Source organism: Pongo abelii, chromosome 11 (assembly GCF_028885655.2).
Source record: "Pongo abelii isolate AG06213 chromosome 11, NHGRI_mPonAbe1-v2.0_pri, whole genome shotgun sequence".
NCBI lineage: Eukaryota > Metazoa > Chordata > Mammalia > Primates > Hominidae > Pongo > Pongo abelii.
In genome coordinates this window covers 107,074,694-107,089,497 of record NC_071996.2, presented here as the reverse complement: position 1 = coordinate 107,089,497, position 14,804 = coordinate 107,074,694, and the positions used below count along the sequence as shown (strand labels likewise).

At 42.1% G+C, this 14,804-nt stretch overlaps 1 non-coding gene across 1 annotated transcript; it reads right to left on the bottom strand.

The window, feature by feature from the left end:
* Window positions 1-11,527: 11,527 nt before the first annotated feature.
* On the bottom strand, window positions 11,528-11,634 carry LOC112132553 (U6 spliceosomal RNA). Its single transcript, XR_002914301.1, has one exon. It is a non-coding gene; the product is annotated as a U6 spliceosomal RNA (small nuclear RNA).
* Window positions 11,635-14,804: the final 3,170 nt, after the last annotated feature.

Genomic DNA, 14,804 nt, shown 5'->3' with positions numbered 1-14,804 from the left:
GTCTCAATCTCCTGACCTCGTGATCCGCCCGCCTCAGCTTCCAAAAGTGCTGGGATTACAGGCGTGAGCCACCGCGCCGGCCTGCTGCTTATATTTCTTATATTTCTATGACATAGGTTCTCCACAATTGGGATTGCTGCATTAAAGGATGTATGAATTTTTAGTTTTAAAATATGTAACCAAATTGCTTACTTCACAGCCTGTAAGAACTTAACAACATAAATATACAAGAATTTGCATTTCCCTGTCTCCATCAACGGTGGGTGTTTCGTACCCCTCACACTAACAGCAGTTCAGAAGAGAGATCCCTTATTTGCACTTTAATTTGCATTTTCTGCTAGCTAGTTTAAGCATCTTCTCAACTCTTCTTATATCATATTGACTATTTAGATTTGCTCCTTTAAGAACTATTTACTCACATTATTTGCTCATTTTTTTCCTATGAGTTTTAAATAGCCATCTGAATTACAAATTTTTTCCAACTCTCTCATTTGCCTTTTGAGTTTGTTTATAGTATCTTTTACCTGGTAAAGAGGATTTTTGGTTTCTTGGTTTGTTTGTTTGTTAGGTTGTTTGTTTTTGAGCCAGTGGTATGAAACTAGCTCACTCTAACCTTGCATTCCTGGGATCAGGCGATCCTCCCACTTCAGCCTCCCAAGTAGTTGGAACCACAGGCGCCTGCCACCACACCCAGCTCATTTAAAAAAAATTTTTTTGGACCGGACATGGTGGCTCATGCCTGTAATCCCAGCACTTTGGGAGGCCGAGGCGGGCAGATCACAAGGTCAGGAGATGGAGACCATCCTGGCTAACATAGTGAAACCTCATCTCTACTAAAAATACAAAAAATTTAGCCAGGCATGGTGGTGGGCGCCTGTAGTCCCAGCTATTCAGGAGGCTGAAGCAGGAGAATGACATGAACCTGAGAGGCGGAGCTTGCAGTGCACCAAGATCATACCACTGTACTCCAGCCTGGGCGACAGAGCGAGACTCCGTCTCAAAAAAAAAAAAATTTGTAGAGACAGGATGTCATTATGTTGCCCAGGCTAGTCTTAAACTCCTGGCCTCAAGTGATTTTCTCACCTCTGCCTCCCAAAATGCTATGAATACAGGTGTGAGCCACCTCATCCAGTTGTATTTTGTTTTGTTTTGTTATGCTGCAAATATTTGTCTTTATATAACATATAGTAAAATATTTCTGTCTTTTGTAGCTCCTGTGTTGCCTGTCTAGTTAAGAAGTTCTTCCCTCATCTTCCAAGTTATATAGGTAAGTCTCCTAGATTTTTTCCTAATCTTTTATGCTCTTTCTTATCACAAAGTGCTGGAATTACAGGTGTTAGCCACAGTGCCTGGCCAATTTTAGCTACTTTCTACATTAGTTTTCTCTTAGGTTATATGCACTCAAATAGTATAGCGCATTATCCACTTTGATTTAACTATACATAGTTAAATGGATATAGTTATCCATTTCCGTTTAACTATACATATTACAAGATTCATTTCATACCATTAATTTCTCCCCAAAGTATCTTCTCCTATCTTGAGGTCTTTGGATTTATCTGTTGTTTGCTTAAAATCTTTCCACAAGTAAATTACTCAGATTTTGTTAAGGTCCTCTTGATTATTTCATTTACTCTTCCTCTCTATGGCTGCTGGCCCCGGTGGTGAAGTGTTATTTTCTTTGGTCTCGTCTTGAAGATACTTTAGTAGTAGCAGTCTTGAGAGTGGTGGAAGTGCAGCAAGCTCTGATCTTCTGACCCATTGCATCAGTGAAAAAGTTTCTAAGCCTCTGCTGAGGAATTGGGAGGATATTCCTCTTCTCCGTGGGCCTCTCATGCTCACTCAACCTCAGAAGTGGAGAGAACCCAGCCTTCCCTTTCAGCCTCCTGGGAACCAAAAAGACAGGCACACTCATGCTAACCAATGTTAGCCTTCTCCCTGAGTGCCCCATGGTCCAAGCCTTCCTCAGGAACTGCAGCTTTCAAATCTTCCCCAAGGCTTTGCCTGGGTTTTATCTGGCTTTAGGGTAGTAGCAGGATTGGAAGTTCAGCTACAGGTCTCTGGCTCATGCCCTCCAGGCTCCACCTACCTCCCAGCCCCAACTCCTAGTTAGCCAGGAAGAGGTTGGAGGTTGGAGTGTTTAGTAATTAAAGAGAAGGGAAGGTGAGACTTACTGAGCCATCATCTTTCCAGCATGCCCTGTTCCATGTTTAATAAATACCTTAATTATGTAAATATCCACAATGATTTAGTGTTGTCCTTCACTGATGTAGGATATACTCCTCCTTCAAGCAGCTCCCTCACCTTACCCAACACCACCTGACCCAACTCGATCTCCTTGAAGAGCTTCCTGCTTAGTTGATGCACCAGTAAATCCAACTCTAAGAGACCTGGTTCAGAACGCACTGGGGGCATTTATATTCTTTTATTTGAACACCTTTTCTCTAGGGGTTAATTTCCCACTGTGTGTATCTTGAAGTGGAAGCCAGAAGGACCCAATAATTTGCCTCACCCTTAACACATAAAGTAAAGGACATTGGTTTCGCCAATCGATGCTTTCATCAGACACTTTGACTCTTGTGTTGGTGACACAAAGATCTAGGGATGGCTGAGAAATTGTATGTGTCTCCAGATGATCTGGAGAGTCTTCTATTTGATTAGGTTCATTTGAATTTAATCAATGAGGTCATAGTCCGCAGATCAGTTAGCACAAAGTTGGTTTATTTGTTAGGATTTGGTTTAGCAAATAGTCCCAAAATAATAGTGACTTAAATAAAACCACTGTTTATCTCTTCCTCATATGAATAAAGTCCAGAGGTAAGAGGTCTTAGGCAGGTATGAGCCCCTCTATGGGATCAGAAACCCAGGTCCTTCTATCTTTGCTCTGCATCACTACAGTTCTGTCCTTGTCTATATTTTCCAAGGTGACTTGCCATTCCATCCATACTCCAGGCACCAGAAAAGAGGACCCCAGTAGGACACTCCTTTCCCTTTGAGAACATTTTCACAAAGTTACAAATTAACCTCTGCTCACATACGATTGGCCATTATTTAGTCACATGGCTGTACCTCACTGCCTATATCCTAGGTACCTTTGTACCCAGCTACAAATTTTGTCACTATGGAAGGAGTGAATAAATACTGGTACAACGGAAGTTTCTTCACAGTTGATGAATAAAATCAACTTTCTATGAAAAATAATTTTCTACTTTAACAGCTTTCCTCATTGAACATTCTACAAATGTAATCTTTTATAATAAACATTCAAAGTCCCAAGATTATAAGTCAGCAGGTTTGGAAACTATTAAAGCTATTAAAATTCCATTATTTCAGAAAAAGTCTTTGCCCTTTTTATCAAAGAGCAGTAGACAGAAACTCAATATAATAATAAGAAAGGGAACAGAAACTAACCCAAATTTTATGGTCCCTGGTAGGCAAACATTTTCTAACCTGCTTTCTTATCTCTCACAACAAGATGTCAAGAAGCCAACTCAGAGTTTTGTATTCCCAAACACATGTATCGACAGTTTTTTATTATCTCAAGATTCCTATTACTAAAGATTTTAATTTATGACTTCAGCTTAATTTTAATCATGGCTGAATTAATGAATTTGGGGCTTATGTTTTCTTAGGTCTACAGTCATCCATTCTTCTGTGCTAGGGTCAACTCTAGTTGTTTTATAAGAACATCTAGAAGTGCTGTCTGCTTACTGGGATTCTCCCACAGCACATGATTAGAGAAGGGGGATGACTGTATTTAGATGTAAATTTTCAGTGGATTTCTCAGGTTCCTCACAGCCTTAAAGGCTTGTCCAGGAGTATAACCTAGAGTTCACTAGAAGTAATATTTGTAAAGGACTTCTTCATTGCATTGGGCACACTAAAAGTTTATCCTCAAATCAAACCATCAGAAATTTGCACACTTGTGTTTTGTGCCTTGTAGAATTAATTTCACTGATGTGAGTTTTGGCATTGCATCATAGATATTAAAGTGTATTGTAAAGAATGGCCCTGTGAAACTTGTTATTGTACTTGCAGTAAAGATGATGTCAAGGACATTATTCACTGACTTGCCCTGTGATTCATAAAAAAAATTACTATTGTCTCATCGTAAACAGTAGTAGGTGGAATCCAGGGTGGGTTGGCTTCAGCTGCCCTGGCACATAGGCGGAAGGGCAATTGTCAGGATAATGAATTTTAACACTGCCTAGAGAACAGATGTTTGGAAATCATAGCATTTGCTTGTGAGATAAAACTCAGAACACAACTTCTAAACTTTGAAATTACCTCTGTGGATAGAGCTTCAAGTGCGTTTTCAGGACAGAAGAAGCAGATCATGACCTGAAATAAACTAAACACACACACACACACACACACACACACACACACACAGCAGTGAAAGAGGAGAAATAGAAAAGCAGATCAGCCCAGGAGAAAATATACATATATATATATAATGTAAATGGTCAAGTCATCCAGCCAGCTGTGGGAAGGGAAAATGAGGAAGGAAACAAAGAAATAAAGTCTAGACCCTAAATTTAAGATTAAAAGATTATCTTTTAAGGTTTGGCATTTTGTCTTGTTACAAGTTAGTCTAAAATTGTACTATATAATTCCACTAAGTTCATTCAAAAAAATTGATATTTTAAATAAATGTTTCCTAATCAGAGGGCAGAAAACTCGGAAAGAATTTAGAGGATTATGTCAAAGAGTGAACAAATCCATAGATACAGATATATTTGCATGTTGGGATCAACAAAAAACAAACTTGTAAAAAATAACCAATCTTAGAGGCTTCTCCTCAAGCAAAACACTATTATACGGAAAAGTGATAAGGAAATCAGGGCACATGGTGTTCTTTTTTTTTTTTTGGTCAATGTGCAACATGATATTCTTCAAAGAGATTAATGCTTTTCTATTTCCAATAATGGCAGGCCAGTTTTTCAGACCAATTCTTTCACTGAAAATAAATGAAGGTATGTATCTATCATTTTATGGACTTTCTTCCTGGGCTATTCTTGGCACAAGGCACACAAGCATGAATAAATTGTGATCTCCACCTTCAAGGAGTTCATAGGGACTCTTACAAAGTAGGAGTTTTCATATGTAATTTCAGAGGTGACACAGAAAAAATCAAAGTGGGGTGAGTGAAAGAAGTTAATTTTGAGCTATACTTGAAGGCTAGGAACTGCCAGAGTGGTGTGGGGAAGGCATTGCAGGTAGAAAGCGTAAGCAGTTTCCAGAGGGAGGGATTTAAGACCTGGGCACGGACAGCAAGTGAACTGGCTATGCTAAAGCAAAAGGACCCTATTGAGGAATGTAAAAATCCAGGTACTTCCATATGACCCCCACAGTACCTAGCACAGGACATTTGAAAAGTAGGTCATAAATATATTCTGGTTGTTTACTTAAGTCCACCTGACTCCAGGGCAACGTGTACTTACTATAGTAGGCAATGAAGTTAAACAGACATGAAGGGGTAGAGAGGCGAATCATCGTGTGGAGGGAATATTGTTGGCCTTCAATTCTGAAAAACTGGGGAACTGAAAATAAACTAAAAAATCTGAACAAACTCTTCTGGTATCTCGGTTTATTTTGGTCTGTCAAGTAAAGGACAAGAGATGTGCAGAGAAATTCCTCCAAGATTCTGAGTTAGAAAGGTACTAGTGACTTCAGTTGAGACAACCTTCTCCTTTTCCACTTTTCCAATTCTTTGGCCTGCTTAAACAATTTCTTTGGCTCTTCTTTCCATAAGCAACCTTGCTACCTGACAGAAGTGGGTTATGGGGCATATACATGATTTTAACTGGCTCATGAAGAACCTCCTCTTTTATTAAATCTGGAGGTTATTTCTCGAGCAATTAATTCATGGTGATAAAATATCCAGCAATATACTTTTCACCAATCTTTAGAATAAACGTGAAAATATTTAGATTTTGTCATCTGTTTTTGTTGCTCTGTATGAAATAGGATTTTCAAAGGAAGCTTCAACCTGGTAGTCATAAATAAATGACTAAATTAGCTTTGATTTTAGAAGCTTATACTGATGCTTGCTTTTCTGAAAAATTCAGTTTCTAAGAATATGCAATGTAAACATTTGAATTATAGTGGTCAATACAGATTTACAATCGCAAAGCATAACTAGTTTCATGGCCTACAGAAAGCCTTTTTCTAGTTCTTCCCTTTTGACATAAATGCAGAACCTCTGTGTTGTAATATTAAATGGAAACATCCCAGAAAAATAATCCTCCAAGTTTGTCCAAATTGCTGTTTTGGCTTTAAGATCCAGTAATTTTCTTTCAGATGTACCCTAGGGTACAACGAATTGTCATGGGGTTTTCCATACGCAGAAAAGTTTCAAAGTTGCAGATTGAAAACCTCCATTGAAACAAATGCATTATGTCACTTGAAATAAGAGCATCTGTACATACTTCACAAAATAATTTTCTTTGTTCAGCAGAGGAAGGCCAGATGATGCAATATCTAGCTTCCAGCTGCGCCTTCCTCACTGGCAATTCAGCCTCTTCTAGTGCTATTTGAAAGACTCCTGACCACTTACTGTGCAATTTTGATGTGCTTACGCTCAATTCTTCATCTCATCACTGACAAGGAAGAGGGAACAGAAATTGTATGAGAATGCATGTGTCCACAAAGCAACAGAACGATGGTTATCTTTCCCTTAGGCATTATTTTTTTAAACACAAACAGCACCAAAGGAAGAGGGAAATCAGTCAGAGGCCTTGGGGATTCAAATGGAGGAAATCCTCCAACAGGATGAAGCTACACATCCTATAGAAAGTACACAAACAGCATTGTAAGCTGGACGTTGTTATATTTCTCTGAAGTTCTACCTTTTCCAAGCTCTTTAAACCATGAATTGTTTTATTCTGCCAAAATAGATGAGCTAATAATTTGGCTGCCTGCTATTAAAGGAGATTAAAAGACAAGCAGAGAAAAGTTCCATAAATAAAACATAACCAAAATATTTCAGTTGATTTAAATATAGTCTTAGCACTTTAGAATTGATAATACTATCAGGTTCAAATGTTGAATAACAAATAATCAAAATAAGAGTGTTGAGTTGAAACAGCTGTCAAATCGGCCATTTAATGAAGGAGAAAAAAATGTTCCAATTGTTTCATAATGTGAAGACATCTGAATGTCTGATAAAATTTTTAACTTTTCTGATTGGTATGGAAGGGAGCATTATTATTGATTGCCATTGTCTAGCCTTTGATTGTTCTGAATCTAGAAAACTGGACTTTTACTTATTTTCTGAAACTTTGCCCCAAGATAGATCTCTATGTTCCGGTATAACAAAAATTTTTTTTAATAAACAAACAAGATTCATGGCTTCGAAATGTCTTATATGGACCTTCAAAGGCTTCATGGTGCACCACCATTGGTGGGATGTGCCCTTGGTTTAGACTCTTAGAAGCAATCATGTGTTTTTCCCTCTTACCCCTGCCCTCTGACCTGCATCCTATTGAGAGGTGACAGCGTGCTGGCAGTCCTCACAGCCCTCCTTCGCTCTCGGCACCTCCTCTGCCTGGGCTCCCACTTTGGCGGCACTTGAGAAGCCCTTTAGCCCACCACTGCACTGTGGGAGCCCCTTTCTGGGCTGGCCAAGGCCGGTGCTGGCTCCCTCAGTTTGCAGGGAGGTGTGGAGGGAGAGGCGCGATTGGAAACCGGGACTGCGCGCGGCGCTTGTGGGCCAGCTGGAGTTCGGGTGGGCGTGGGCTTGGCGGGCCCTGCACTCAGAGCAGCCGGCCGGCCCTGCCCACCCCAGGCAATGAGGGGCTTAGCACCCGGGCCAGCGGCTGCGGAGGGTGTACTGGGTCCCCCAGCAGTGCCGGCCCACCGGCGCTGCTATCGATTTCTCACGGGGCCTTAGCTGCCTTCCGGCAGGGCAGGGCTCCGGACCTGCAGCCCCGCCATACCTGAGCCTTCCACCCACTCGTGGGCTCCTGTGCGGCCCGATTCTCCCTGATGAGCGCCACCCCCTGCTCCTCCACCCTCAGTCCCATCGACCACCCAAGGGCTGAGGAGTGCAGGCGCACGGCACTGGGACTGGCAGGCAGCTCCACCTGCAGCTCCAGTGCGGGATCCACTGGGTGAATCCTGAGTCTGGTCGGGCTGTGGAGAACCTTTATGTCTATCTAGCTCAGGGATTGTAAATACACCAATCAGCACCCTGTGTCTAGCTCAGGGTCTGTGAATGCACCAATCGACACTCTGTATCTACCCACTCTGGTGGGGCCTTGGAGAACCTTTATGTCTAGCTCAGGGATTGTAAATACACCAATCAGCACTCTGTATCTAGCTCAAGGTTTGTAAACACACCAATCAGCACCCTGTGTCTAGCTCAGGGTTTGTGAATGCACCAATTGACACTCTGTATCTAGCTACTCTGGTGGGGCCTTGGAGAACCTTTGTGTGGACACTCTGTATCTAGTTAATCTAGTGGGGAGGTGGAGAACCTTTGTGTCTAGCTCAGGGATTGTAAACGCACCAATCAGCGCCCTGTCAAAACAGATCACTCAGCTCTACCAATCAGCAGGATGTGGGTGGGGCCAGATAAGAGACTAAAAGCAGGCTGCCCCAGCCAGCAGTGGCAACCTGCTGGGGTCCCCTTCCATGCTGTGGAAGCTTTGTTCTTTCGCTCTTTGCAATAAATCTTGCTACTGCTCACTCTTTGGGTCCATGCTGCTTTTACAAGCTGTAACACTCACCGCGAAGATCTGCAACTTCACTCCTGAAGCCAGCGAGACTAGGAGCCCACTGGGAGGAACGAACAACTCCAGACGCGCTGACTTAAGAGATGTAACACTCACCGCAAAGGTCTGCAGATTCACTCCTGAGCCAGCGAGACCACAAACCCACCAGAAGGAAGAAACTCCGAACACATCCGAACATCAGAAGGAAAAAACTCCAGACGCGCCACCTTAAGAGCTGTAACACTCACCGGGAGGGTCCGCGGCTTCATTCTTGAAGTCAGTGAGACCAAGAACTCACCAATTCCGGACACACTATCATGACTAGAGATGTGCACCAACACCAAACCCAAAAAGTTAACCCTTTTTTTTTTTTTTTTTTTTGAGACGGAGTCTCGCTCTGTCGCCCAGGCTGAAGTGCAGTGGCGTGATCTCGGCTCACTGCAAGCTCCTCCTCCCAGGTTCAAAAGATTCTCCTGCCTCAGCCTCTGGAGCAGCTGGGACTTCAGGTGCCCGCAACCACGCCCAGCTAATTTTTTGTATTTTTAGTAGAGACGGGGTTTCACCGTGTTAACCAGGATGGTCTCGATCTCCTGACCTTGTGATCCACCCGCCTCAGCCTCCCAAAGTGCTGGGATTACAGGAATGAGCCACCGCGCCCAGCCCAAGTTAACCATTCTTTAACCCAAAAAGCTAGGTGGGTTTTTGCTTGTTTGTTTTGTTTCTGTTTTCAAACCAGGCACGACCTGTGGTGACCAGCAATGGGAAAAATGGAAGGAGCTCTCTAATCCTGTCCGCAGCTTCCCTGCCCATCACTTGTGCACACCCACATCCCCCTCAGGCCCACAGGGTTACTTTATGATGACCACTGGCATGTTTAGATTTCTCAGATGTAGGAAGAACTTCAAAGCACAAATTCCTTTCATGGGGACACAAGTTTTAAACTATGTTTCATAACTGTGAGCAATAGAAAAAATGGGGCCATCTAGGGATACGCTTAACATTCCTGGGACTCTGGACATACCACAATGTTCACATAATTCTGTAACTAGAATGTTATAGTAAGCTTTTTGCTCTAAGCAATTCATGGCAGATAATTTAAATAGACATCAAATCTAATGTGTTGTGAAGAGAAATGCTGCCTGTGGCTCCTTGGTTCTTTATATGAGTCAGTGTATGCAAGTATCTAGTGTAGTTCCTGGCCCACATTAGACCTTGAGCCCTTCTTCCAAATGAGCCTCAGCTCCACAGAGGCTGTGAAATGCCTCCAGCTAGTTTCCCTCCCATTGCAAACAGATCCTGGCCTAACACCCGCTCAAAGTCCGCTTATGTCACCCCATCTGTGTTTCTCAAAATCGGATCTACAGCCCACCTCCATCTCAAGCACTCGGTGGAGTGAGAGTTAAAAATGCAGATTTCTAGGCCCTTCTCCAGCCCTTCAGAATCCAAAGCTCTGGGAAAGGGGCCTAAGGATCCACCTTTTTATCAAGCTCCCAAAGTCATTCACTAAAGCTTGAGAATCCCTGATATAGAGCTTCACAGTTCTATCCCTCTATTAACTTAAACCCTGGAAAAAGAATTTCTGCACAATGTCAACAGAGCCTATTACAAAAATGACTTCATTGTTACTTAAAGTTATGCTGTCTGTCTTTATGGATGTCTAATTCAAGAGCCATCTGAGGTCTCATTTCAGTATCTTTTATACTGAAGTTAAGATTCTGTTCACTCCATAAATCTCTGTATTTTATACAAGAACCCATACCATTAATTGGTGATTTCATTTATTTGCATGGAGAAAAAAAATTATCTGCTGATGGATTTATTTGCTTCCTGTTGTCAGAAAATGAAAAACATATAACTGTGTTTCTCTTACAGCTTTAGCTACTGGAAATCGTGTAGCAATTTTCTTGCCTAAGTGTGGCAATCTGTTCAATTCTGTGCTCCAAATATATTTACTGTTTCTTCTCCTTTGGGGTGAACTCTGTTTTGTTTCACATTTAAACGGCATAGGCAGTGACTTCTGAACCACTTTAGAAAGGGTATACATTTTTACAAACTAGAAAGCATTTTCTTGCAGTGTTGTATTCTTGGCATGCAGCAATTCCTGAATAGCCACTTGAGTCCAGATAAGAACTTGCTTGTTGTAGGATGCAGGACTAGTAGTACTGTGTTCTGTGCAATGAGTCTCTTCATCGGTTTGGATACTTGGGTCCAATTACATTTGTTTTGCTCATCTGCTTTTACAAATGCAAGCCAGAGACAGGGAATTATGATGCGCTTCCAATGCTTTCAGAATCCACTCGCCCTTTGTAGACCATGAATTTCTGAAGCAACATAGCATCTCCATGGCTACCTGACAAAATTACTAAGGCTGCCAGCGCCTGCTTCTATGTGACTGAGTGTGAACTAAACAAATTACTACAGCCAACACAAGTAGAGGATTTGCATCTCTGACTTCTGTAGGGGGAGATGTTGAGCATCCAACTGAAGCCCAGCAATATTCCTGGCAGCGGCTGTATCAAGATTTGCTTTGGTGGTAGCCAAACCCTCATGCATAGGACATAGCCCCATGAGTCATTTTCACCCCCAAACCTCCTACTGTTTATTAATCACTTATGGCAACCACATACTCATGGTGAAGTTTTAGTCGGAACAGCAATGAATTTTGCTTAACTTTGCTTCCCTGTACGAGTCCTGTGCTTCCCTCAGCACCCGACACGAAAGCACTAGTTACTTAACCGAGCCTTTCAATGTCCCCAGAAGTTTCTTTTTAAATTATTTTATTTATTTTGTTTTTACAAAATTCAGGTGGTAAAAATATGGAATGCTTCAGGAATTTGCGTGTCATCCTTGCACAGAGACCATGCTAATCTTCTCTGTACCATTCCAATGTTAATGTATGTGCCGCTGAAGTGAGTACCCAGAAGTTTCTTTATACATACCTATCATGAGACAGCTTCCATTTCAGTCCAACTCAAACACAATGAAGAAATCCTCTTTGAAATATCCCTGCTGAACTGTTATTATCCACACCACCTAATAACAAAATTCCTTAAGGGCAGTATGGCCTAGGGTTTAAGTGCACACACTTTGGGTTCAAAAAGACCAGGATTCAAATCCTGGTCCTGCCTCTTACTATATGTGTGTCATTGGGCAAGTTACACAATCTCTCTAAGACCAATTTCTTCATCTGCAAAGCATGAATATTAGTAGTACTATTTCAAGAGTAGTTGTTATAACTAAATGATTTAAGAATTTAGCACATAGTAAGCACTTAATAAAATAGTATTTATTAGTACTCACAGAGTAATCTGCTCTGAGATGAACAGCTCTATTGATAGCAAGTTCTTTCTTATACTAAACAGATAAAACTTTGTCCCATTTGTCTCACTCTTTCTTCCTAGTTCTGCCTTCAGAAGCTATCCAGAATAAGTATATTCCTTATTCCACACAACAGCACTTTAAATATTTGAGGGAGCTATTGTGTGCCTCCTTTCATATATTTGAGAACAGGTATCATTTTTTTCCAGTTTGACTTTTTCTAGTTCCTTCAACTGTGTCCCACATGACTTTGGATCTGTCACCATCTGTGGCAGAGCTAGCTAGATGCTCCCTAATCCCATTTCCTCTTCTTGGGCATATAAGAATACCCTAGCCATTGGGTTGGGGCATGTGGCTGGGTTTCGGCCAATAAAGCAAGATTAAACGTATGTGTGCTACTTCTATGCCAGGCCATGTGTCTTATGAGATCTTCCTTGATCTCTTTCACTCATTGACTTGCTTAGTGCAGAGGATCCAGTGGAAAATTCTCAGGACACATAAGAGGCATGGAATCTGTGAGATGGAAGAAGCTTGAATCCCTGTGTCAGCACATAGAAGGCTACCTCTCGTGCACCTGTCAGACTGTGGCATGAGTGTTGTATTAAGCCATTAAGACTCGAGGGTTGGGCCAGGTGCAGTGGCTGATACCTGTAATCCCAGCACGTTGAGAGGCTAAAGTGGGAGGACTCCTTGAGTCCAGGCATTTGAGACCAGCCTGGGCAACATAGCAAGACCCCCAACTCTACAGAAAATTTAAAAATTAGCTGGGTGGGGTGGCTCTCTTGTAGTCCCAGCTACTTGGGAGGCTGAGGTGGGAGGATAGGTTGAGCCCAGGAGGTCGAGGCTGCAGTGAGCAATGATCACGCCACTGCACTCCGGCCTGGGTGAAAGAGCAAGACTTTGTCTTAAAAAAGAAAAAAAAAAAGCTTGAGTGTTTATTTATCACTGCAATATATCCTAGCCTGCCATGGCTAATACATCTTTGTAGTCACCATTCTCCGGACATGCACTATCCTGTCAATGTCACTTTTAAAAGATGATATCCAGAAATGAAAACTTTTCAAATGTGACCTGATCCTAATGGAATAAAACTGGAAAACTACTTCCTTCTTTTGTTGTTGTTGTTTTTTTCCTGAGCACCATATTTTTTTTTTCAGTGCTTTCCAAAGTTGCCTTATGCTTAGCAACCACATTACACATACACAGGTGGCAAAAGCTACATTTGTAGTTAACTAAAAACACTGCAGTATTTTTCAAGCCAACTGCCATCAAGCTAAGTGTGGCACAGTCAGTGTTCACCAAATATCCCATTTGCTTTCCTGCACTTCCCAGCCTCCCTCACAGTTTGGTTGGGGCCATGTTTATAGTTTCAGGAGCAGAAATAAAGTGTCACTCCTGGGCCAAGGCAGTTAAAAGCCAGTATGCCTCTTCCATTCCTCTCTTCCCCTGCTGCAGATACCTTGGAGGACACATTCCACGTGAAGGTAGGCTTCCCATCAGACTTTGCATCAATGAGAAATAAATGTTTACTCTTTAAAATACTGAAATTTCACAGTCTGTTTGTTGTGGTATCTAACATTAGTTAACCTGACTCCTCAGTGAGAGGTGAAGCCAGCTGGACTTCCTGGGTCGAGTGGGGACTTGGAGAACTTTTCTGTCTTACAAGAAGTTTGTAAAATGCACCAATCAGTGCCCTGTAGCTAGCTAGAGGTTTGTAAAATGCACCAATCAGCACTCTGTAAAATGGACCAATCAACAGGACATGGGTGGGGACAAATAAGGGAATAAAAGCTGGCCACTCCAGCCAGCAGTAGCAACCTGCTTGGGTCCCCTTCCACGCTGTGGATCCTTTGTTTTTTTGCTTTCGCAATAAATCTTGCTGCTGCTCACTCTTTGTGTCCCTGCCACCTTTAAGAGCTGTAACACTGTGAAGGTCTGTGGATTCATTCTTGAAGTCAGTGGGACCATGAACCCACCGGAAGGAATCAACTCCAAACACACCAGGCTGCTACTTGCGCACTTTAATTTTTGCACTTTTGCACTTTAATTCAAAACTTTGTATTTATTTTTATTAACTTTTAAATTTTTTACTCATGAATTACATACCTACAGAAAAGTGCCATATCATAAGTGAATTAATTCAATAAATTTTCACACACCCACTGAATGCACATGTGTAACTAACAAAAAAAAACTACCAAACCTCAGAAGCCCCTTCACACCCTCTGGCAGCTACTATCTGCCCAAGAGTAATCACTCCCCTGCCTTCTAGCAGCACAGATTATTTTTGTGTTTTTGCATATTATATACATGGAATCATACTGTGTGTACTCTCTTGCCCAGTATTACATTTGTAAGTTTCATCCACAATGTCTTTTTTTTTTTTTGAGATGGAGTCTCAGTCTGTCGCCCAGGCTAGAGTGCAGTGGTGCCATCTCGGCTCACTGCAAACTCCGCCTCCTGGGTTCATGCCATTCTGCTGTCTCAGCCTCCCGAGTAGCTGGGACTACAGGTGCCTGCCACCACGTCCGGCTATTTTTTTGTATTTTTAGTAGAGACAGGGTTTCACCGTGTTATCCAGGATGGTCTCGATCTCCTGACCTCGTGATCCACCCGCCTCGGCCTCCCAAAGTGCTGGGATTACAGGCGTGAGCCACCGCGCCCGAATTTTTTTTTTTTTTTTTTTTTTTTTTTTTTTTTTTTTGAGACGGAGTCTCGCTCTTTAGCCCAGGCTGGAGAGCAGTGGCGCTATCTCGGCTCACTGCAAGC